General features: G+C 49.8%; 1 protein-coding gene and 1 long non-coding RNA gene across 5 annotated transcripts in view; one reads left to right on the top strand and one right to left on the bottom strand.

The window, feature by feature from the left end:
- The window catches only part of CRACR2A (calcium release activated channel regulator 2A), a 198,735-nt gene that overhangs the window by 107,062 nt on the left and 66,572 nt on the right, over positions 1-25,101 (bottom strand). The window contains exon 1 of one of the 2 annotated variants that reach the window (XM_058282599.2): positions 24,239-24,369. The exons of the other annotated variant lie outside the window; for it this stretch is intronic. The gene's annotated coding sequence lies outside the window, so the exon portion shown is untranslated. Of the gene's footprint in view, positions 1-24,238; positions 24,370-25,101 lie in introns of those variants that run through there. 2 annotated transcript variants of the gene reach the window in all.
- The window catches only part of LOC139437084 (uncharacterized), a 91,005-nt gene continuing 89,003 nt past the window's right edge, over positions 23,100-25,101 (top strand). For all 3 annotated transcript variants that reach the window (XR_011646646.1, XR_011646645.1, XR_011646644.1), the window contains exon 1: positions 23,100-23,272. This is a non-coding gene — a long non-coding RNA (uncharacterized lncRNA). The remainder of the gene's footprint in view (positions 23,273-25,101) is intronic.

Raw genomic sequence — 25,101 nt, forward strand, 5'->3', positions numbered from 1 at the left:
TCTGAAGACAGTGTGGAAGATGGAGACGAGACCAGTGAGAGGCTGTGGGGCCCAGGCTAGGAGAGCGCAGAGCACAGAAGAGAGGACAGCAGCTGAGAGGGAGAGTGGAAGCAGTGCTGATGTCTGAGAGCTGACTTGCTCCTCAGCTACCCCATCAAGTACGGTTATTCTTTCTGATGCCAAAATTGGGACAAAGAGCTCCAACAGGGCTCACCCTTTGCTTAGACTAGTTTCCTCCCAGCAGAAGCAGGGCTCTTGGGAAGAGCCCCTGCCTACCCCCTGGATGGTTTTAAAAAGCTCCTAGACCCAGCCACTTTCATGAAAACTGGCCCTGATCACAAATGTAAATAATTTTCCTAGTCCAGATGAAAACAGAATTGGGAGTCAGTAGAGGTCCCTGGTGACCTCTCAGCCCCGACTCCCTGGGTGATCGTTGAACTTCCTTTCCTCCTCTGGGGCTCAGGGTCCTCATCTGCAAATTGAGTGGGCTGGACAAGGAGAACAAGACCCGCTCCCCAGGCCAGGACGACCGTCATATCATCTCACGGGCTTGCTCTCCCTTCTTAGCATCTCCGCCCCCTGAAATGAAACAACATTAACTCCCAACACAGCTGGCGGTGAAGACTAGGAATGGCCACGGTCAGCTGCTCTCCTTCGCTTCCTCTTCTTCCCTCTCCATCCGTGCCCACCGCCCCCCAGGGCAGTCCCTAGATGTTTCTTGGCGGGCAGCATTTAATTGCTTCTCGTCCGCCCTGAAGGCAACCTGATAGTCAGAGTGACCTCTCTGCAGCCACTATACCGGTCCTTTCTGGGTTAGCTGTTCAAGGCCACGCCTAGGAAATGCACACCCAAGGTCCAGTAAGGTGATTGGTGAGTGCTTGAACCAGCTCTCTCAGACCCTCTCTGCTCCTGCTGAGCCAGCGGGAAAAGTCAGGCAAGACTCTGCTCTAACGGGCATTGCTCCTGGAAGTTTCCCTTATGACTTATGAAGTTTACAGCAAGGAGGGCGCAGATCAGCGCTTCATCCCACAGAGCCCAGATAACCAGCTGATTGCTGGCAAGTGCAGGCTGCGCTGCGGGTGCCTCGAGGTGGGCTGCTCTCACTCTAAGGCCCGCTCTGGGGCTGGGATGCGAGAGGCCCGCTGGGGAAGCTCCTCTGAAGGGATGTGACGTAGTTTAGGGGTCTGCAGAAGGGATTAACCTCCAGGACACTGGCAGACTCCACCGACTAACGTCAGACCTTCCAGGGGAACAAATGGCTTCGCTCACGCAGCCTCAGCTGTAGCATCGGGCTGGCGTGGGGAGCAGCGGGGAGCAAAAGGAACAGCGTGACTCGGCCACGATTCAGCAACAGAAGACCGAGTGTTCCTCCAGGCAACCTTGGGCCAGGGGCCTCCCTAAAACATCGGCATGTCGCTCCTTTCTCCGCACCCTTCCACGGCTCCCATTGCTGGGGTATCAAGTGCAAACTCACTTGGCCGGCCTCCTGGGTCTTCTGTTGTCTTAGGAGGAGAGGCCAGGACAGAATGGACAGAAAGGCATCTAGCCTAGGGAAAGGAAGGATCTCCACCCAGGAATTCCTCTGCGGGGCCCTCTACAGAATTAGTTCCCACACCTCCTGGAAAGACATGCTCTAGTCTAGTTAGTCCAGCCTGCTATTTCACCCCCAACCATGGCTTCCTGCATTTCTTCATTTTGCTTCCATATCTGAAAAACTCTTCCATATTCCTTCCATCTCACCAAATCTTGTCCACTCTTTCGGCAACATAGATTCCAAGGGCTGCAGTGACAAATGACTAGTAATGTGGTCGCTTAAAACAGTGGAAATTGGGGAGGGGGTTTAGCTCAGTGGCTGAGTACCTGCTTCCTATATACGAGATCCGGGTTCAATCTCCGGTACCTCCTAAAAAACAAACAAACCCAGAAATGTATTCCCTCAGCTCTGGAGGCCAGGCATCCAAAGGCAAGGTGTTGACAGGGACACATGGCCCCCAAAGGCTGTCGGGGGCACTGCCTGCCTCTTCCAGCTTCTGGTGGGCCTGGGGCCTTCCTTGGCTCGTGACAGCATCGTTCCAATCTCTGCCTCCTCCCTGTGGGACTTGCCTCCATGTGGCTCTTACAAGTACACTTGGCATTGAATTCAGGGCTCACACAGATAATACAGGAAGATCTCGTCTCAAGATCTATAACTAAGATCCTTTTTTATGGTCACACTCACAGGGTGCAGGGGTTAGAGCATGGATGTAACTTTTGGGGGGCCCGCCATTCAACACACTATGGGCAGTGATTTTCAGCTCCCACAGTGTGGCGGAATTGCCTGGGGAGATTTTTAAACACTCTAGATACCCAGGAGTCACTCTAGAGATTTGGTTTCAAATGATCATGAGTGGGGCCAAGGCATGAGTATTTTTTTTAAGCAACCCAGTTTCTTCTGTTAAAGAAACTGCTTTAAGTCTCGAGAGGCTAGTGTACCCAGAAGACGTATGGGCAACACCAACTTTCACTAATCCCTTTCTCCTCTAGGATTTTTTAAATTTAGTCACAAGTCAGACTGTGATCTATATAAGGTCTTTTAAGTCTTGCACAAAGAATGTCAGAGACCTTTGAGACCATTTAGCCCAGCGGTTCTCCACTCTATCTAATCATGGTCCCATTTTGGCAGCACCCTCTTTATCACCCTGAAAGAAATTCATAAATAAGTTAACCATATACATAATTTCACCCTAATTGTAACATAAAGGAGGATAAAAAAGGGAAAGTGATTTATAATATAAAATAATATCTATTTCCATATGCATGCTGATGTCTAACTACCCTTGAATACATAAGAAGTAATCAATGTTTAAACCGACTTATAATGGATAAGTTTAGATTTAGAAGAGATGACTAGAAGCCCCTCCGTATAAGAAGTACAAGGAAATAAAAAAGCAGAGGGTTGCATGTGGATACCGTAATTTTTAAAATGTTAGGATGAGAAATAACAAATCCACCTATTTGTCCACATATGACAAGAGGAGAAAGGAAATAGCCTTATCTGAGATAGGGATAACATGCCAAATCAAATTACAAATGGGGAAGGGGAGAAAACAAGGGAGTATATTATTCCTGCAAATAAGATAAGCCTTATCTATAAGCATAATGTCATAATTTATTATACTGTGACATGGGACAGGGTGGTGACAACGTAGTATGGAAAACATGATCTAGAAATCCCACCCACAGAGGTGAAGAACATATTCAGTCATTAGCATTTAAAAAAGGCTTGCAAATGATATCCTTTTTGCTTAGACAATGGGGAGAGGAGGATGGATTGGATAAAAGTTACCTGGGGAAATCTCTAAGGAGAATATCAGAATAAGAGTGAAAAACAGAGATATAGCTGCTATGGAAAACAGTTTGGTGGGTCCTCAAAAAGTAAACATAAAATTCCTAAATGATCCAGTAATTCCACTCCTAGGTATATACTTCCAGTCCTTGAAAACGGGGACTCAAACTGATACATGTACACCAATATTCACAGTAGCATTATTCATAATAGCCAAAAGGACACATCCAAGTGTCCACCAACAGTTGATGGATAAAACATGGTCTATTCATACAATGAAATATTAGTCATAAAAAGGAAAGTCGTGATACATGCTACAACATGGATGAAACTTGAAAGCATAATGATAAGTGAAACAAGGCAAAAACAAAAGCATAAATATTGTATGATTGCAAGTAGATGAAATTTCTAGACTAGACAAGTTCATAAAGGCAGAAATTAGATGACAGGTCACCTAGGGCTGGGGGCTGAGGGGAAATACAGAATTATTGCTTTAGTGAGTACAGTTTCTATTCACATGATGAAAAAGTTTTGGCAATAGTGGTGATTTGTGAAATACATTGTGAATAACACTGAATTGAACACTTAAAAAAGGTTCAAATGGGAAGCGGCGGTGGCTCAATCAGTTGGGCTCCCATCTACCATATGGGAGGCCCTGGGTTCACATCCCAGGGCCTCCTTGTAAAGGCAAGCTAGCCACGGAGAGCTGACCCATGTGTCATGGAGAGCTGATGCAGCAAGATGATGCAACAAAGGGAGACAAGCAGACACAGAAAAAACGCACAGAGAATGCACACAGAGAACAGGCAGCAAAAAACAAGCCGCAAGGGGGGGGGGATAAATAAAAATCTTAAAAAAAAAGTGGGCCTTTAGGTCAAGGATAAAAATACAATTAAGCATAAGGATTAGTTTTTTAAAAAAAAGGTTCAAATGACAAATTTTATATGTATTTGTCATAATAAAATAAAAGAGTAAAAAAGGCAACCCCCAAATAATGTAAAATCTAATTTTTGCAAGAGATTTCTTATAGTTGCACTACAAAAATAAATCTATATAGTAAGAATATAAAATATTTCTAAAGCAGCCTTTGAAAGTTCATTGATAGGGTAACATTTCATGTGCCCATGATAATTTAATAATTAAGTCTGTTAGGTGAAGTCTTAAGTCTCCTGCCATAAATCTCCAAGTAGTTCCTTTTTCAGGCACTGCATATTGCAATGAAGTATTTTTCAGTTAGGCATGTTTGGAAAGGCTCAGCAGACAGAAAGCGTTGAGTGGGCAAATTATCCAATCATTTCAAGACTTGGTCTTTTTCCCATTTAGGCTTCTCTTTCCAAAGCAACCATCCTGGGCTTGTGGCAAAGGGTTTTTGAAAATTTCAGTATTATTATGTAAAACATTACTTCCCACGTATAGTTGTTGAGTATGGGTAGGGCAGGTGACAATTCTTTATGGATTGGGTGATGCGCAACTCAAATCAGGGCTAGTGTCTTCAGCCCCCACCCACTAAATGCAAGTGCCACCCCTCAGTCGACCAAAAGGCACCCTGCTGACGACTAAAATGCTCTCTAGGGCCTCGATGCTCGAAGTGTGCGCCACGGACCTGCAGCGCCACCTGGGAGTCTGTTGGCAGCGCAGACTCTTAGACCTGGGCCCAGACCTACTGATTGGAATCTGCATTGTAACAGGCTCCCCGGGTGATTCACAATTGAGAGTTGCAAAGCACCGCTCTCCGGGCAGTACTGACCCCACTGGGAACACGGCTCAAACAGCCTCAATCATTTTTCTAACGAGGAAACAGGCCCAGGAGGGTAAGCCAACTGTGTATTTTGTTCCCCCCCTTGTCACTAAGTTTTTTGAGGATGCCAAGGGCATCAGATACTTCTCTTGTATGTCTAAACAGCTGCCAGCACAGGAAAGCACATGGAGCTGGGGCCCCAGCAATGCTCATTGTCTGTACCCCATCAAGAATCTGAGTTAATTTTAACCAAAAAAAAAAAAAACTCCACTAGATTCTAATTATTTATCCCAAGGGGACACCTGCAACAGCTTCCCAGCAGTCACTTACTTTGGACTGAGTTTCAACACTTTTGGTTTAAACGTGTTGCCAAAGACCAGAGAATTTCAATGAAAAGTAACCGGCTTTCTTCTCACCCCCTTCTGCCCAGAGGCTGCTGTGGCTAGCATCACACTCAGAGAAAGAATAAATAAAAAGCAAAACCCCAGTTGTTCTAAGATACCCACAGAGATGACAGATGCTGTTGCATGCAAAGCGGGCAGGAGGAAAGATAAACCGCAACAATAAAAAGCCCAGAGAGGGCCCTCTCTGTGACAAGAGCCCCGGTCTGCAACTCCTTCAGCGGAGGTGTGACTTCAAAGGTTGAATATGCCTCTATTAATTGTGCCCTCCTGGTCCTGGCCCCTGATCTGGCTGGGGGTTAGCAGTCCTTCACAGGGACTCCACTGGTGGCAAAACTCTCAGTGTGAGCACTCCACAGAAGCAGCCAAGCTCAGTGGCCAAGCAGATGCCAGGAATGAGGAAAGCTGAGATGGAGAGCAGCAAAGGGGAAAGGTTTCCTCTGGCCCACCTTTCAACCCTGGCTGGGCCAGTCTCCAAAGAGCCAACATTCTGCAGAGCTGCTGCCGCTGCCAGGTTCACCCTGGGCTGTGGGCAGAAAGATGGCACAATGCCTTTGCCACAGACCTTCACTTCCGGGCCCTCACTTCCTTCCTGCGCAGAGCAAGGCAAAATGACGAAGGCCCGACAGCTGGAAACCACCCGCCTCGTTACTCCACGGCGAATTTGCTTCTTACGTTACGTTCAAGACCCAGCTCGACACAACAGTGTCAAACAGTGTCACTCCAATACCACACTTAGCAGGTGGTCCTGCAGCTTTCTTTTGCCATGTTCCAACTAAGCTCCAAGGAGCTGGACGTGGCTCGCTCATCTGATCTCCCATGCCTATTGTGGAGCCTGGCAATCTGAGGTTGTTCCACAAATGTTTGGGGAAGGAGAGAGCCAAGGGGGCCAATGAGACTCTACGAAGTGTGAAAGTCCATGGAGGAGGAGCAGTCACCTTTGTGAGCATTCTCCTTCGATGTCCTGTCTTTGGGGTATGAAGCCATCTCCCCGCTTTTCAGAGACGGCTCTCTTTTAAATTTGTCATGTCCGCCATTGCCTTGTCTCTGACAACAAACTTACAAGATAAGAAGTGTAACTGGAAGCCACACCTTTTTTTTTTTTCCTTTTCTTTCTTTTTTTTTAATTTAAGGCTCTGGTGGTAGCATAATATATTGGCTAAAACATCAGGTTCTAGAGTCAGAAATACATGGCTCCACCATCTTTGAGTTAAGACTCTTACCTCTGTTACCGCTTCCTTGTCTATAAAACTGGGATAGGAGTAACACTTTCTCATGGGGTTCTAGTGTGATAGCACATGCAACAGAGCAATACCGTTTGCTATCTTGTTCATTTTTATTGCTGATCTCCAAGCACCCACCCAGGCGGTGCTAACTAGAGAGGAGAGTTCCTTCCCTTCTACTCTGGAGATGAGAGAAAGGTCTGGCCCCTCCAAGGCAGGGGCTGCAAACTCAAACTCTTGGACAAATCATCTAAATGGGCCAATACATAAGCATAAATGAAGCAGAATTATATCCACACTGAAATGTGCCCACTCCTCTTCTTCTGGAAAAAGAGCCTCCTTGGAGTTCCCTTTTCCACTCGGAAGAGATGTCAGTACAAGAGCTATGTCCCCTTCCTCTGTAATCTGCTCCATGAAAAACAGCACCATCCTGGTGGTAAATGCAGTCAGCACCCAGCCTTCATGGAAGAAAGATGTGGGAGGTGGTGGGAGGGTGGCAGATGGGAACAGGGTTTTCCTACTTAAAAGGCACAGGAGCTACTCAAGGCCAATCAATTGTCAACATGCAGTTATTAGAGTCCAGTATTTCCAGTCCTTCTGATAAAGATATTTCAGAAATTTTTAAATATATGCAGGCATACTTACAAAACGGTAAGCGTATTCACTGCAGAGTTACTTATAATGAACAGCAAATGACTGACAACAACCTGAGTCTCTCCCTAGAGGATGGATTCAATAAATTGCGGTGCACCCATGCAATGGAATACAATGCTCCCGTAAAAAAGAATGAGGAGTCAGGCTAGGAGACAATTTCTGGAAGCTGCTGCCACTGCTCCTGGAGCGAGCCCCATGCTTCTTGTCCACTGTGGACAGCCATTCCTGGCCGTGGTCATTATTTGCTAGACTCATCCAAAGCCTCTCCCATCAGTTTCTTATCAACTCTCTTTTCCTGGCCAGAGGGGAACAGTGAGCCTATTCTGCAGGTCTCCATGAACCTGACACTGGGGAAATGTGAAGCCCAAGAGGTCTGGGAACCCACCTTGGTGAGTTACTAACAGATTTTAAGGAAGGCTTTACAGAAAATCAGAGACCTCCTAGCAGGGATGCTGTTTCCATCACCGTCATTCAGAATATTTAAGTGTCTGGCTCAGCCTTCTCACAAATGACTGTGCCCAGAATGCTCTGGATCTAGGAACCTCTGCTCCTTACCGTAAGCAAGCCTCGTATCCAGGTACACACCTGGAGGTGGCAGTGCAGCCTGACTGAGCTCTCCCGGGGCTGCGGCTGAATCCCAGGGCTCTGGCCTCTGGCTCCCCAGGCTTCCTTCTGCAGCTCTGTCCTAGGCAGATGTCGCTCGCCGAGCTCACGGAGGAGCAGGGGGAGGCTGGTGCAGCCTCGCCCTTGACCAACAGCTGCCTGATGACCTGACTGTGGCCTCCTGGAGGGCCGCTGAGGTCAGGACACGACCTGCAGATGGAACTGAAGAGACTTCCTTGCTTCGACTTCAAGTAATTCATTGTAGACCGTCAGGGTGGGAGACACCTTTGAAGGGTCTTCACTTTCATCCTGTGACTTTTAAACTAAACTCCTAGCTGGGGTCTGGGTCAGGCTTTGAGGCGGACATTGGTGCTTGCCTAAGCGACATGTACTTCTCCCTTCCTCCTTTCTAAGAGACTTCCAGGTTTGTTCGGAGGCCCACCCCTCAGGGCAGAGCCCTCATCCAGGGCCCTCTCCAGTGCTTAGGTTAGGGTGGGTTTGAGACCCATCTCTGGCCCTTGAGACATGAGGAGTGGTCATGTCTCTGGAGATGCTTCTAGAAATGTATTCCTGGCTCTTAAAAAGGGAGACGAGGGATGAAGGCTCATGCAAGACGAGGGTCCGAATGAACGGAAGTGGTGCCCGTGTAGGGACAGAAGAACTAGACATTTCAAGAGACAGACAGTGATCCCAGCTGGACACGGGCACTGAGCTGGCAGGGCTGTCCAGCATGACTCTGTGGCTTCTGGCTTCAGAGGTGAAATTATTCAGCCAGACTGGAAATGCTGGAGGAGGTATAAGGATGGCAAGGGACATAATGGGATCCATCTGGGAAAGGTTAAGATCGAGAGGCCCCAGGGCATCAGGATGAAGGTATTCAGGAAGCAGTGAGAAAGAAGGTGCCGGCACCCAGGAATGGGGTCAGGGCTGGACATTTAGGTTTGGGAGTCACCAGCCTGAAAGTGATGGATGTAGCATTAGATACAGTTAAAGCCGTTTCAAGGACGGAAAGAGCGAGGGCTGGAATCATGCAAGACAGCAGCATGTAAGGGACATGCCGAGCAAGCCAGCAGAGGAGGCTGGGAGGCAGTGCTTAGAGAGAAGAAAGCCAAGGAGAGAATATTGTCTCGGAATCAAAGGATGAGGAAAGTGGGAGAATGCTGAAAGAAATAGAGGGTTGGCAGCTGTTTGGAATGTTATACGATGTCAAGTACCAAGAATGAAAAGAAACCCTGGATTTAGCAATTAGGAGGTCATAAGTGAACTCAGTAAGAGCAGTTTCAGTGAAGTGAAGCGATGAAGCCAGATTCATTTACAGGTTAATTCTCTAAATACTTATTGAGTAACAGCCACCATGTGCCAGGCTTATGCGCACGGCATTGGGGCTATAATGATGAACAAGACATACGCGAATTTAGTCCTTCCCAGAGTGGGGAAGACAGGTAATGAACAGAAATGACAAAATGATTATGGTGTGACAAGTGAAGTCAGTGCTCTGTTGAAGGCATGAAGGCACAGAGAGGGCTTGCTACAGGGAGCACAGGGCAACACGCCCAACATCGACCATCAAAGAAACGAAGTGACATTTAAGTTGAGTCATACAGGGTGAGTAGGAATAAATCAAGAAGGAGGAGGAGAGAGGGATGGAGAGCATTTTAAGGAGAGGGAACACTGGATGCATGTAAATGCCCTCAGGTAGAAAGAGGTTTTGTATGTTCAAGAAATGAAAAACAACATGGTAGCTAGAACAATTTGAATGTGGACGTGAATGGCAGTAGACGAGGTTAAAGAATAGAGCTTTGTAGGCAAGATTAGGGATTTGGGACTTTATCCAAGAAGTCAGGAAACCACAGGATGGAGGAATAGAGTGTAGATTAGAGTGGACTTACTGATATTCTATTCAGGAACTATTGTGATTAGTAATCGAAGAAAATGTGACATTGGTGTGGAGAAAGTGGCCATGGTGGCTGCTGGGGGTAGGGAGTGGGAGGAAGAGATGTGATGTGTGGGTGTTTTTGGGACTTGGAGTTGTCCTGGGAGGTGCTGCAGGGACAGTTACCGGACATTGTATGTCCTCCCATGGCCACTGGGTGGACTGTGGGAGAGTGTGGGCTATGATGTGAACAATTGACCATGAGGTGCTGAGAGATGTATTCACCAAATGCAATGAATGTCTCATGATGATGGAGGTGGTTGTTGTTATGGGGGGAGGAGTGGGGTGAGGGGGGTTAGGGGGTATATGGGGACCTCGTATTTTTTGAATGTAACATTAAAAAAATAAAGACAAAAATTTTTTAAAATTTAAAAAATTAAAAGGTTAAGAGATACATGAACTGATTTGCATTTTTAAAAAGATAGCTTTGAATAGATTATATAGTATGTGACTATATCTCAATTAACCTGCTTAATAAACAAATAAATAATTGTGCAAGAATAGCCAGAAATAGCAGCTATGTACAGCAGGGGAAACAGAGAGAGATTGAGAGGTGAGGGATTTTCTTGTTTGTCTGTCTGGTTTTTGTTTATTATTATTATGGAAATCATGAAAATGCTTTACTAATGATTGAAGTGATGAATGCACAACTATATGATTATACTAAATACCATTGATTGTACACTTTGGATGAATTGTATGCTTTATTAATATGTATGAATAAAAAACTTTTTTAGTGGGGAATGGATTTGGGAGGTAATGGATAAGGAGTGGAAGCACTGAGACTAGTGGGGAAATTATTACAGTCCAGGCAAAGACAGATTCTAGAGCTATTGAGAAGGTGTAGTTAAGAGGACTAGAAGATGGACTGGATGTGGTAAGCGGGAAGAGGAGATCAAAGCCAGCGTGGGCTCTTGGTCCACTGCACATCCATTCTTGCATCTCCCCAGAGGGTCACTGGGATGGGTGAATGCATATACCCTGAATTCCAAGCAAAGACTAGGCCAAGTCCCACTGACTTTGATAGCTCTAACCAACAGCCAAAGGTCAAGTCCTTCCAACATTTCCTCTCTTAAGGGAGCCTTTAAGTCCTCAGAGATAAAAACGCTTCCTTTTAAATAGACCTTCTGACAGTCTCCCCATCTTGTCTGAAAATCTCCTCATCTCACTACTTCTGGTGCACATTCTGCGTGATCAGAACACGTCTCCATCGCTCTGCCACTCTGGCTGCACAGCCCACACTAGGAGTGGCTTCTCATTGAGTCACCTCACGCACTCTTCATGGGGTTAATAAAATGCATTCAGTCCAAGTATGTAATTCTAGGTTCCTGAATGCCAACCTCCATTTGATTACTTTTCCCTCCCATAATTATATCATTTTAAAATAGCTATGCTAGATTTCTATTTCTAGCAATTGGCAGGCTAGCACCCAGATTGATCCTCCCACTGAAAACAACTGAAAATCTTGTAGAAAATATAAAAATCAATTGATAAACTGGCAAGAAAGGAAAGAATTTACTGGTAAGTGTCTTCCTCAGATAATGGACTATACAAGCACTGAATTAATAATGAATTTAATGTATTTAAAGAAATTAAAGACACACTTGAAAATATGTGCAGGAAATTTTAAATATATATATATATAAAGAATAACCAAGAAGATTTTTTTAATGAACCAAATAAAACTTAGAGAAATAAAGAATTAAGCAATCAAAATTACAAACTGCAGGCAAACTTACCAACATATTAGATGTTAAGCCTAAGGAAGTAATAGTCAACCAGAATATAGGTCAAAGTAAATTAACCAAAAGCAGCACAGAAAGATAAGACAGAACATATGAAATAGAACTTAAGAGACATAAAAACAGAGTCCAACATATGTCTATTTGGAGTCCCAGAAGGGGAAAAAAGAGAGAGAACATTCAAAGACATAATGGCTGAGAATTTTCCAGAATAGATGAAAGACAATAATATACATAATAAAGAATCTCAATGAATCCCAAGACGGATAAATAAAAAGAAACCCACAACCAGATATATCTCAGTGAGAATAAAGAACAACAAAGACAAAGAGAATATCTTAAAAGGAGCCACAGAGAGAAAAGACAAATACGTCTTCTCTAGATCTAGGTTTCTATTTCCAGATCGTAAATGAGTCACAGCCAGACTGCTTACTTCTCGTCAGCAACAATGCAAGCAGGAAAATAGTGGAAGAATACCTCCAGGGTGCTGAAAGAAACTGTCATCAGAAAATTCTATACTCAAAGAAAATAGGATTCTAGAATAAGAGAGAAAAAAGACATTATCTGACAAAAGTAAGTTTGCCACAAGCAGACTTTCATTAAAGGGAAACTTTAAAAGATGTACTTCAGATACCAGTAAATAGATTCTGATGGAACATCTGAGATTAAACAGGGGATGAAGAACAAAGAAGGTGAAAATGAATTTTTCAGTGTGGTGTTGAGGAAATAACAGATCTGGAGTCAGACACTCACATACCCACACCTTGCTGCCACCTCTTACTATCTGGGGCAGTAAGATAATAAATTAAGTTCCTTAATTCACCAAGCGTCTCAACATCCTCATTTAAAAATCATATAATATAACCAATTATGTAAGGATTTTGTGAGGAATAAATGAGTCAGTACATCTAAAAGCTCCCAACACAGCTTCTGCATCTAGAAGGTAAAAAGTAAATGGTAATATTTAAACAAGATATCATTAGCAACAAAGACTCAGTCCTTCTGCTTCACATCCAAGACAAAACTCTGGCATTTTTTCATGTTGTGTGAATCTACACCACAAAGCTGATGCTTGCAGGTTGTTTGCTTTTCATCTTTCCAGTATCAAACCTTAGATCTTTTCCAAAAAAATAGTTATGATATCTTTACGTTAGAAAACACAGCATGTGCACACACAAGCCTCTTGGGATATGCCCTGGCTGCCAGTTTAATTCATAAATTTTCAAATATTTAATCATTTGTGTTCACAGTTTTATAAGATCACATGTGTTGGCTCTTCCACGTGTCTGTCCTGTGCAGGACTCTACCTCCCCCAGGGCTCCCCCTCTCCCAGGAGATGGCAGCACATAGACCATCCCCCTGAGCTTCTCCCATCCACAGCCTCCCACACCCCCCTCCATCCTTCCCTTCACTCTCACGTTCATAAAGGACTAAAACAGATGAGATACACTAAAGTAGTAAAAGGTGGCAAAGAAAAGTGAACTTTGTCTCCTTCAGGTTTTCTGCCTGGACTTCGTTTGGCAATAGTTTGGCAGGGAACAGGTAAGCCCAGAGCCCATCTTTCCCAGGTGGTGTCAAGGGAACCAAAAGCACTGGTCCTGAAATTCAGAGACCTGGGGTGGTGACCTTTCCCTGCCATCTGCTACTTACGTGCCCTTGGGCAAGCCGCTTCACCTCTGATGTTATTGTCCTCTCTAAGTTGGAGGCAATAATCTTATCTTGTATTTGTAGAGCGTTTTACAACTTAATAAGTGCTTCTACCATCCTAATTTCCTTTAATATGCACAGCCAGGTATATAATATCCAGTATTAACATTCACCTCACTGTGTTGCATAAAGGTTCAAAAGCAGAGCCGGGGGTAGGGGGGCTGCTGCGAAAACTGCGAAGAGATTCATCGGTGTAAAGGATCAGATCCCGCCAGGGGGATTAACATACCCAGTTATGGGAGCGGGCTCTGCAGTCTGAGTGCCTGGATTTGAATTCTGAGTCTACACTTAATGGCTGGGTTGGCCTTGAGCAAGCTGCTGAGCTTCTCCAAGCCTCAGTTTCCCTACCTCTAAGTTAACGGTGATTAGACTCATGCTACCTCGTAACTCAGGGCCTTGCACATGGAAGGCACTCAACGAAGGAGAGTTGACTTGAACCCGTGCCAGTCCAGTCAACCTGCCTGGCACACATACGTGTCCAGGCTGACACCCATCACCCACCCTCCCTTCTGCACAGCCCTGGCCAAATATTTGCAAAGGGAGGGTGGAAACTCTGTATATCAGGACAGATCATAGGTTATTTGTTCCTTGGAGATGACCCCACCTCATTTCCCCACCTGTAGACTCTGACTCTTTCCAGGGTCTCCATGCTGTTTTAGATGGAAGCACGGCCCAGGCTCCCCCGAGGCCCAGTCGGCCTGGACCCTTTCCCACTTCTCCTGGGAGTCTTGACTCAGCAAGATGCAGGGCTCTGGGCTCCAGGACCGCGGCCGAGCCTTGTGGACTGTTGAGCTCACCTCTTGATAAGAAGTATTTGGACTGAAAGGACACTAACTGGATCTTTCACGGTTTACTGAGCACAACCTCACAAGTGGGAACTCCTTGGCTTGCAAGAGGTACGCGCAGCCCCCATTTAAAAGGCCTGATCCGTTTCAAGGACTTACCTATTTTCAGGGTTTCATTTTCATCTTTGCATCACCCCTAAAAGGCATGAAGGACAACGATCTTGTGGACGAGGCAACTGAAACCCATGCTGAGCCAGTGGTGAGACCGGGCCCCAAACAGGCTCTTCCTGCCACAAACCTGATGCAAGCCTGAGCTCCACCTCATCCACCTGCCCGCTTCTGTGGACCCAGATGCTAAGAGGATGGCATTAGGACTTCCAGAGACAAGGCATGTGCACCCAGAATGGGGCAGGGCGAGAGGACTGGTGCCTGGGCCCGGCCACCCAGCTTGGGCCTTAGACAAGAGAAAGAGGAGGCCCCCTCAGGAGCGCTCATTTGCCCCGCTCCAACGGAGCGCACAGGCCAAATGCCTCAGCGTGGGGTGGGCACGCAGGTCCCGAGAGGGCAGGACCGCATCGGCGGCGGCGGCCACCGCACCAGTTAACATCTCTTCATCAGGCACCTCCGACACAGCCTGGCCCCGCAGATTTGCTGGCACAGGCCAAGGCCAGAGACCGGCGAGCCCAGGCTGAGGGAACACAGAGGCACGGGCAGGCGGGGACGGGGAGAGCTGGACGGGCCAGCCCCAGTGGGGAAAGGCTGCCTTCACCCTAGGCGAGTTGAGTTACCTCCCGCCTCCTCCTTTCTGCTCTGGCTTGCTTCCTGGAGGGTAACTTTGTAAGAAGTAGGAGTCCCCGAGGGTGGGCCCTCCTGCCTCCACTCCACATCCTCACAGCACCTTCTGCAGGGTTTTGGACACCCCTTCTATCCTAAGGTGGTTCATACAGTACAGTCCCAAACTCACACGGACTCTAGAAACCTGCCAGGGTAGGTGCAATGTGCCGAGGCAGGGCCAGCTCGGCTCGAGTCCCTATAACTCCAGCCCTGTCTAAACAGGGGAGGAAGGATCAGAAAGTCTGGAATCGGGAAGCAGACTTGGCCCAGTGGATAGGATGCCCATCTACCACGTGGGAGGCCCGCGATTCAAACCCCGGGCGTCCTTGACCTGTGTGGAGCTGGCCCATGCACAGTGCTGATGTGCGCAAGGAGTGCCCTGCCACGCAGGGGTGTCCCCACGTAGGGGAGCCCCATGTGCAAGGAGTGCTCCCCATAAGGAGAGCTGCCCAGCACGAAAGAAAGTGCAGCCCGCCCAGGAATGGCGCCGCACACACAGAGAGCTTACACAGCAAGATGACGCAACAAAAAGAAACACAGAGTCCCATGCCGCTGACAACAACAGAAGCGGACAAAGAAGACGCAGCAAATAGACACAGAGAACAGACAACCGGGGCACAGGGGAAGGGGAAATAAATAAATAAATAAATAAATCTTTAAAAAAAAAAAAGTCTGGACTTGAACTTAGAAGTCTCATATTCCCTGAGAGATAAGCTGAGTCAGCAAAGGCCAGCAGGAGAGGGGGTGACCCCAGGAATGTTGGAAGCGTTGAGGCACATTTCATGAGCTAGGCAGAACTTCACTGGTTTAACTTCCAGGTCCTCAAGCACCATCTCTCTCTTTTTAAAGGTTTATTTTATTTATTTCGTCCCACCCTCTTGTTGTTTTTCACTTGCTGAGTTTGTTCAGCTTCCCTGATTCTTTGGGAGGTACAGGAAGCCAAACCCGGGACCTCTAATGTGGGAGGGACGTGCCTAATCACTTGAGCCACCTCCACTCCCTGCATTGTTGTATCTCTCATTCTGCTCTTCCTCCCCACGTCTCTTGTTGCGTCATCTTGTATCAGTTCGCTGCACCTGACCATTGCATCAGCTCGCTGTGTCCTTTAGGAGGCACTGGGAACCTCTGCTCCCTGCCTGGTTGTATCTCCCATTATGTTCTTTTCTTCTTGTGTCTGTCACATCAGCTTGCCATACCTGTCCGTCACACCAACTCACTGTTTTCTTTAGGAGGTACCAGGATCCAAACCAGCGACTTCCCTTGTGGTAGGCGGGAGCCCAATTGCCTGAGCCACATCTGCTTCCCTCAGGCACCATCTTTTAAGATAGACTAAGGACTCTCATGGATGGTTCCTACCAGAATTCCCAGCCACCACCGACTTACTGAACTCTAATATCCTTGAAGGCCCAGCTCAGTTCCCACCTTCTCACTGAAGCCCTCTCCAAAACCCAGTTTCCTTCAGGAGCATTGATTTGGACTCTAAAGCTCGAGAAAATTCAGAAATGGCACATGGTATAATGTGACCACTACTCAGTACAAATTAGAACACGTAATCCTATTTCTAACTCCAGTAAATAGGGATTGTGTTTTAAAAATATACTTTTAGTTTGCAATGTGTGATTACGTAATCTTCTTTTCCATTAACACTCCTTTTACTTAGAGGCTTTTTTGTGTCTTTGTTTCTGATTCAAGCTGCAGTTCAATGTATTAAAATTTCATTTGTTAAAAAGAAGTTCTATATCAGACTTTTTTTTTTAAAGATTTATTTTATTTATTTCTCTCCTCACGCCCCCTGTTGTCTGTTCTCTCTGTCCATTTGCTGTGTCTTCTGCGTCCGCTTGCATTATCCGGCGGCACTGGAAAACTGCGTCTCTTTTTTGTTGAATCATCTTGTTACGTCTTGTGTGCGGTGCCACTCCTGGGGCGGGCTGTGCTTTTTTCACGCGAGGCAGCTCTCCTTGCGGGGTGCACTCCTTGCACGTGGGGCACCCTACACAGGGGTGCCCCTGCATGGCACGGCACTCCTCGCACATAGCAGCACTGCCATGGGCCAGCTTACCACACGAGTCAGGAGGCCCTCGGGATCAAACTCTGGACCCTCCATATGGTAGATGGACACACTATCAGTTGAGCCACAACCACTTCCCTATATCAGGCTTTTGAACTGCCCTTCCTCACCTTACGTTTCTGACTGGCCTGTGCCTGGGGAGACTCACCTAGAATGGAGGCAGGGGATTCTTGTTCCCATTTTCCAGGTGTCTTCAAAGAGTTCTATCATCAAGCAGACCCTGCAATCCGCAGGCTCAGCCCTTCACAGGGAGCCAGTGTGGGGCAGGGGGTCGTAGCTCGAGGTACAGTGTCCATGATGCAGGCATTTGTACCAGGACTAGATGTGTGAACCCAGAAAAGCTATTTCACCTCTCAGAGCCTGGGTTTCTTCCCCTGTGAAATGGGGATACTGAGACCTAGATTAGCAACAGCACCAGGCACATGGTTTATCATCATGAATAAGATCATTATCTTATCATCATGCCTGGGGCCTGGAGTGATAATTATCTTATCGTCATGCCCAGGGCAGGGGTGAGTGCAGTCCTCGGAAATGACAATGACCAGCTACCGGCAATGTACCAGAGAGACAAATAACAGAAACTAAGAGTGCTTGCTGGAGAAATGGGAGCTACCCTTAGCAGCATTTGCAGCCAGGACAGCCAAGCCTAGGAACAATCTGCCTGGGTCCTGAGGAAATGCAGATTCAAGCTTCAGCAAGTTACCAAAAAGGGACAGAAAAGTACCACCAATCACAAGAACTGAGATAGTGACCAAGCCCCAGCTGGCCAGAGAAGCTTGACAGAACGGATACCCATGGTCAAAACCAAACTCGCACTTTTCTAGTGCATGTGTAATTAGTGGAAAAGTTTAATTTAGCTGTTTGGTAAAGTCCATTAGCAGTTTACCTATGGTACATAACTAAGCTAGTTTCAAGCAAGCCCATTTGAGGTTCTAGAAACCTTCTGGAGGTGACACTAAGGTGCCGAGGCAGGCTGGCTCAGCTCGAGCCTCTACAGCTACACCCTGTCTAGACAGTGGAGGAGGATCAGAGGGCCCAGAGCCAACCCTGGCCCTGCAAGTTACTCCGGCCTTGGGTGCGTTGCCTACAGCTCTGATGTCCAGTTCCCTTGTCTGAAAAGGGAGAGGGAGCACAACCACCCTGGAGGACTGCTGGGACAATTACAGAAGGCGCCGTGTAAAGTGCTTAGCACAGAGCCCAGCGCACACAGACGAGGACGGGAGCACAGATGCTTGTTTGGCCGAAGCAGAGACGTCAAAGAACCCGAAAGTGACAAGAACCAGCAGCAGAAAGACTGCCGGCGGAGAGGGTGTCTGACGGCAAGGCCACTGTGCAGACAGGAAAGCTGAGGCGGCGCAGCGCTGGAGGACTTTTCAAGAGCCAGGGCTAAACCCAAACACTGAATCCCTCCTCTGAGGCCACTGAAGGCTCCAAAGCCGCACTACAGGAAGGAGAGCTGGGAAGGCCTTCTCTCTGCAGGATTCCGGGAGGGGGAAGGTTCTACCATCCCCTGACACCAGACATCACCCCAAAGGCCTTGCGAGTCAAGATCTCCCTCGTGCTGACATGACCCTTATCCAGCACGCCCATTCGGCCCAAGCTCCTGGAAGACTCGAAAACCAAAAACAGCCACCACGGGCCATGACACCAGAGAAGGTTCTAGAAGTTCTTGTGCAGAACAATTTGTCCTTCCTGATGCTACCTCCCCTGACAGTTCTCCAGACGACTCTACTCACCAACCAAGCGACGCTGCCAAGGAGCCCTCCCCTCCCTCACACCTCAGGGTGCTTTGGCGATGGCAGTGCTGCGGACACGACCCTGGCCTTCGGGAAGGAGGCTTCTCCTCTTTAGTCCCGCTCAGGTCACAGAGAGAGGTATTTGGACAAACCACCTCCTCCTTCCTCACAGCAAAACAAAACCTGGCTGAGGACAGGTGTAGGCTCTCTGGCTCTCCAACCCTCTCCCCAGTGACCTCCATTCCATCTAGTGCCACCATGCTGGGGTCAAAGGGCTGCCCTGTGCCTCGGGGAACTGCGGCCGCAAATGCCTCGCAGCCTGGGCGTTCCCACACTTGGGAAGCCGCCTCGGCCGTGAGACCCAGCAGCACTTTCTAGCTGCCCAGTCCCCAACTTGCCATTAAAAGCCCAGGAGGCAGCTCTCTGTGGAGAGGTCTACTGGAAGCCGGACAGAGGGAGTCGGCAATGCGGACCCCTAAGGGGGACCCTCCAGGCAGGCTGGCCCTCCCACCATCCTGGGACAAACTCACCTTTCCGCAGCAGGCTTCTGTTCACCTGCCTTTGCCCTCTCTGCCTTCCAAGATCTGCCTATTCCAGGTCCAGCTCAAATCCCACCTCCTCTGTAAAGCCCCAAGAAACACACTTCACTCTGCTTGCTAGAAATACCAGTATCACTGGCTATCATTTAGAGGCATCCCTTGCCAAGGGGACTGTGAACACCTGTTGCAGGGACCCCGTCCCCTCTTCTTAAGCCAGAGGCCCTGTGGGGGACCTTGGCTGACACGGAAGGGGGCTTGATAAGCGCAGATACTAATTAGGTGATCGGTTCTATCTCTGCCCTCTGGAGAACTTCATTCCAAGACTGACACACTGACAAGGACCAAGAAGAGGAGGACAGACACATAGACAAGGGCACTCCACTGGTAAAGGCCCCATCACCAAGGGGAGGCTTTACACATCCATCACCTCACCCGAGAGGGAGCAGCAGGTAATTATTCCCATTTCACCAGGGAGAGAAGAAACTCCACTTACAGGGCTAATCCTGAGGTCGGAGTCAGAAGTGGGCCCAGGGAAGAGGATTTGGCTCATCGGATAGAACATCCACCTACCACCTGGGAGGTCCAGGGTTCAAACCCAGGGCCTCCTGACACATGTGATGAGCTGGCCCATGCGTGGTGCTGATGCGCGCAAGGAGTGCCGTGCCACGCAGGGGTGTCCCCCGCGTAGGGGAGCCCCACGTGTAAGGAGTGCGCCCCGTAAGGAGAGCTGCCCAGTGGGAAGGAAAGTGCAGCCTGCCCAGGAATGGCACCACACACACGGAGAGCTGACACAGCAAGATGATGCAACAAAAAAAGACACAGATTCCCAGTGCCGCGGACAAGAATACAAGTGGACACATAGGAACAATGGGGGGGAGTGGGAAAGGGGACAGAAATAAATAAAATAAAATAAGGTATGATTTTAAAAAAAAAAGAAGAAGAAGTGGGCCCTGAACTAAGCATTCAGAAGAGACAGGCTGAGCCCTGGTTAAAGGCACGGCCCTGGAGTCAGACTGCTGGAGTCAAATCCAGCTCAGCCGTGTCTCAGTTGTGTGACCTGTCAGGCTCCTCGACCTCTTGGATCTATCTAACCAGGTGCTGTGAAGCCTGAAGCAGGTCATTCGTTCCAAGCTCCCCGCCACGCCTGGCGTGCTTCTTTGCATCCAGCCTTGAGGTGCAGTAGAAAGAGGGTCCCTGGAGGTCCCTGTTTAGGCGGGGTGGGCTGCAGGAAGTACCGCGATCAGCAGCAACCCAACCTTCCACGCCAGGGGCGAGGCGTGTGGTTGTGGGGATTAGGCACACTTATCAGGACTCTGGCTGCCTGCAAATCCTGGAGCTCAGCGCTGAGCAAGCTCTAAAGTAAATAAAGTGAAAATAAACCCATCGCCCAGGTAATAGGAGATTTCCTCTTGTCTGCACTGGTAATTGAGCCATTGTTGCCAACCTCCTACTTTCCCCGGTGAGTTCGAAAGGGAGATAAGGAAGCCTCCTGGTCAGACACATCAAAGCAGGCCCCGGGAGGAGGGACCCACACCGCTGGTCCCAGTGGGTGCCGGCACAGCGCCAGAGTGTGCGCTAAGTCACACCCTGACCAGTGCTAGAAGCAGTCCAGCACACTGCTGGGTCTCCCTCCGTGACTGCAGTTTCCTCCCTCCCACAATTCCTCAGGCCCAGCCTCACCTTCTTTTTCAGCCCAGGCAGGGAAGCTTTAGTGGTCTCAGGGTGGGCACAGGGGCCAGAGGCCCTTGGATTCTGAACCCCATGTGAAGCCTGCCTCTCCCTCCCTGCATCTCCTAGAAAAGCCTGGAGCACCAGCGAGTCTGGCTCTGCCCACCACGGAGCCTGCTGCCCCTAAACACCTCCCTCGGCCGGCCAGCCCTGTCCGGAAAGTGTCAGCAAACAGGCAGGGGACGAGAGTGCCTGGCTGGCATTCTGAAAACTCGGGGGCCGGGAGCCAAAACAAACCAACGGAGGGAATGGCTCTCTCCAGAAGAATCTGTCGCAGAAGAAAATCCTGTATTTCTCAAGCTGGAAGAGGCCTTGAATGTCACCCTGTCCATCAGACGGTGGCCCTGACCATTGTCCCAGGTAGACAACATCCTTCAGAAACCGGCTCCTGACAATGACCTCAAGGGCTCCTCCTGTACCTAACCCAGCCCACAGAACCTCAGGACCTGGGTCGAAAGGCCAGGCGGTTACGAGGCAAGAATGAATTAGGACTCAGACTGGAGGCCAGGACCCTTGCGAACGAGGTGTGGCGTCCAGGGGAAAACCCACTGGTGCTTCCTCCCAACACCTCAACCGCAGGCTCATTCTGTTTCACCCTGATGAAGTCACGCTAAGCTGACCATTCAGAGCATCTGTGGAGGGAGATGAAGACCCAAAAGGCCGATGTGCTGAGCCCTGGAGCGGACCAGGGAATCATCTCTGGCTTAACGCCACTGGTGAGCGGTGAGCCAGTGCGGCATGATGCTGAATTCACGGGCACTGGAGTAGCTGTCCACCTGGGCTCCACCACCTCCTGGCTGGGTGACCATGGACCTGACTCTGCCTCTCTCTTCCTCAGTTCGCTCTTCTATCAAGTGGGAATGATAACAGTGCCTGTTCGATTGGGTTGTTGTGAGGCTTCAGTAACCAAATACCTGGCACCTTTAGAACTGTGTCTGGGCCTTCATGTGTCCTGGTGGTCATTTAAGTGACCAATTGGCCCACAACCTCCTGGCTTAGTATACCTGTTGCCCCAGCAGAAGTACAAATATCCTCCCCTTAACTCTCGAGAGTGTCCCCGGGTAAGGTTGATGAGCTGTTGTCATTTTAATGTCCACCTGGTATCTTCCTGCTCCGTGCTGCCTCTCGGAGTATTGGGGAGCCCGGGTTTCCCCAAGTGTAAGTCACCCAAGACAGATCTACCCCTGGCACCGAGATGTCTGTGCCATAAACTCATTTCTCTTCATTTTGCCTCTCCTTCTTCCTCTTTGTCCACCGCCATCCTCCCCTTCCCTGCTACCCCCTTGTCCTAGGGCTCCAGTTTTGCACGAGGTACCGTTTGACCTCACTGGGGCCTCCCGCTGGCCCTGCACACTTGGACAGGGCTCTCTAAACCGGGCCTGATCACAGTTCTCTTAGAGGACAGGAAACAATAGGGCAATGCAAAGAAATTACTCAACCACCAGACGGATGGCTGGAAACAATGTCCGGATTTGCTGATCTGTGCGTGTGTTATTTAAGAGGAAAAAGTGAGTGCAGCATGAAACGGCCCATCCGACGCAGGAAGTTATCTACACAAACCACCCCAGCGGGGTTTTATGGGAATGCCCGAGGCTGCTCTCCTGGGTCAGTGGACAGCAAAAACCTGAGAGTCAGGAGCCCCAGGGTCTGGACCCAGTCCTGTCACTCACTAACCACTGGGCCAATGACCCTAGTGCTCTGAAGCCTCAGTTTCCCCATCTGTAAAACAGAATAGGCTTGTGCCTGGAGTGTCCTGATTCTAGGCCATCTATAACAGGCTTGCGGAATTCCACAGAATTCTGCAACCTCATTTCCAGGACCGATCTAACCCATCAAAGGGGAAAACACTGGAGGGAAGCTGGATCGGGGAAGATAGGAAAACCTGGACTAATTCTCACCCAGCGAGTCATGGTAAGTACACAAGCCCCCTGTGCACGGCAGCGAACACACAACTTGCTCTGCATGGAAGGAAAGCAAGGCAGTGACGTGAACTCGCGGTCCCGATTGCCAGATCCCTGAGGATTCCCCGCCCCCAGCCCTCCCTCAGCCCACCTTCTCCCAGCGCTTGGCCAGGGTCCGAGCTGTCCCTTCCGTGCACCTGCTTGCGCCGCCCCGTGGGACTCGGCAAACTGCCCAGACACCAGGCCTTGCGGGGGGAGCGCATTACAGAACCGGAGACTGCCGGCCCTCCCCCGGGCTGGGGCCTGCCTTCTGCGGGCCCGCATTCTTCCCGAGACACGGAACTCCCTACCCGAGGTAGGTTCTCCCTGCTGAACTCTGAGCACCCCCGAGGGCTCCCGCCGCTGCCCGGGTCTGCCCTCTGAAGCCCCACGGAGCTCGTTCCTACAGGATTCCCGGGGTCCTGCCCTGAGCCAGAGGCCGGGCAGTTTCCACATGTGCAGAAATGGGCAGATGAATGGATTGAGCCGGCCTTCCCACCTGCTGGGTGGAGTCACCATACTTCCGTGTGCATGCACAGGTACTTGTGTGTATACATGCACACACCCCCAGGCAGAGGGGGCCCAGGCCGGCTGAGTCACACGGCCAGACCACAGCACAAACGGGCCGGCAGGAAGTGAAGCCCCAGTAGCAGCCCATTTCCTGACTTTCTGACTTCACTCTGGGAGGTTCTCTTTCTGTCCCTTGGTCTTTCTGACTCCCTCAGTTTTTTGGTTTCTACACGTCAGGGTAGTGGCTGCTCTCCTGGCCCACGTGGCCAGGGCTCCTAACAGTGCTGCCGCAAAAGCCAGGAATCTTGGTTTTGACCTGTGACCCTAGGCAAGTCCCTTGACCATTCTGAGCCTCAGTTTCCTCATCTGTAAATTGAAGAGGCTGGGTGTGGCTAAAGGGTTTCCGGGCTCCCCACTCAATCTACACGTGGGGGGGGGGGGCTGCTCCTCTCTCCTCCAGGAGCAAGGTGGACAGGGGTTAACTGAGGGGGGGAGCAAAGGCCAGGCCTGGCCTGGGGACAGGGGTCAGAGAGACCAGCTGTCCAGACCATAGGGCCAGAGCCTCCCGCCAGGGCCCCGCAAACTCCACGCGCCACACACACCTCTGCCCGCACTTCCCTGCCCGGAAAGCAGGCAGGAAGCGCCCGCCTCCCGGGCTGCCCCGGGCGGGGAGGCAGCGGGGCGCCCACCCGCCACCTTCCTCCACGTTCCCTCGGGCTTCCCCGCCTGCGCCCCTTCCGTGCACCTGCTCGCGCCGCCCCGCGGGACTCACCGCCGTGGGGCAGCCCCCTGCCTGCCGGCCTGCTCCGCCGGGCCCCCTCCGCAGGCGCTCAAGTGGAAGCGGCACCCCGGAGCCCCGCTGCAGGCTCGCCGCCACCGCCCCCCGGACGCCCTCTGGGATCTGCGCGCGCCCGCGCGGCGGGGGCCAGCCTGCGCGGGCAGGCGGGCGGCGCGGGAGCCTGGGCGGGGAGGGCGGGGCCTGGCTGGCGGGGCTCCTGGGCGCCCGTGGCCGCGTCCCCCGGGGCCCCTTGCCGTGATTCGGGAATTCTCGGTCCTAGAGTCAGGTTGCAGAGCCGGGCATTCCTCCACAGGTGGGGTCACTGGAGAGAGAGGGCATGAGCATGGAGCCCCCCAAAGCCGGGCATGGTCTCCAGGGAGGGAAACTAAAGAGGACTTTGTCTTTATCTTTTTTGTCTTTTCTGTATATTCGGGAAGATGCAGGAATGCTGGTGTAAGAAGAAACCTCTAATACACATTTATTATTAAAGCATAAATAAATCTTCAAAGATCTCCCATGGTGTCCAGGCTTCAGCCGGCCCTCACTACACACTCTCCTTACACAAGCACGTTTTCCAGCCTCTCCCCTCCTGCCCAAACACACACACCTCTGCTCTAGGCCCGCTGACTGTTACCAAACATGAGCTGTTCTTTATTGCTGCTGTGAGCTTTCATTCCTCTTTCCTTTCTGCCTGTTGAACTCCTACTCATCCATCCAGGCCCCACTGAAGTCACATTCTCAGTGACTCCTTCCCCAGACACAGCAGACAGCAGAATGCCCCAGTCCCTCCTTGGTGAGCCCCGTTATTCTCTTGCTGGTTTGTGTTTGTCCCCTCATGCATTGAGCCCTGTTCCAGG

This window comes from Dasypus novemcinctus, chromosome 20 (genome assembly GCF_030445035.2).
Source record: "Dasypus novemcinctus isolate mDasNov1 chromosome 20, mDasNov1.1.hap2, whole genome shotgun sequence".
Lineage (NCBI taxonomy): Eukaryota > Metazoa > Chordata > Mammalia > Cingulata > Dasypodidae > Dasypus > Dasypus novemcinctus.